Here is a 772-nt window from a genome sequence, read left to right on the forward strand (position 1 = left end):
ATTGTAAGGTGCCCAAGTACGTTTGCGAGGAAGAGAATGTGGCCAGGCTGGAGAGGAAAGTGCAGTGGCATATTGGAATGTGAGATTAGCGTAAGCGAGTTACAGGGCGTTTTATTGCACGGGCGAATTTACGTGCAAATCTTTCACCGTAGCATCAGTCCTCAGTTCACTTCTTGGAACGAACATCAGCATAGGTGCAAGCCCTCTCGCTTGGAGGGATATGCAAACAAACATCCTGATAGGGGTAAACTCGCACGCTACCGAGCATTCAACCGAGCACATGCATGCTTAGTTGAATGGTGAGATGCGACCCCCCCTTCATTTCGTGCTCGGCAAGCCTGCCACCGCGTACCGGATATGTTGGCGATGTTACAGAACGCTGCACCTTGGTTTCTGTGCGCATTGCGTACGTTGCTCGACCCCACCGACCAAAACTACACGTGCCCAACTGAAGACATTCCCGGTGGTTGTGCAGCAGCTCTTGAGGCTGTTGCTGGCTGAAATCCATCCTGAGCTGTTGCAACACGGCTAACGCGGGCACGTCCCTATGCACAGCAAATAGCTGTTCCAAGCCAACAGCGGCGTCCATGCCACCGACAAGGCTCTAAACGTCTTATCTGTTCTTATGTTTAATTAAGTTTATGTATGTTATACTTTGCGCAACTTTGTAATTTGACTTTACTCTGAACAAGGTGCTGCATACAACTGCCTCTTCGCCAGCGCTTCATCTTCCGCGGCAGTTTCACGGGCCCAGAGTTGCAAGCTACGACGT

The sequence above is a fragment of the Volvox carteri genome (assembly GCF_000143455.1).
Source record: "Volvox carteri f. nagariensis unplaced genomic scaffold VOLCAscaffold_61, whole genome shotgun sequence".
Lineage (NCBI taxonomy): Eukaryota > Viridiplantae > Chlorophyta > Chlorophyceae > Chlamydomonadales > Volvocaceae > Volvox > Volvox carteri.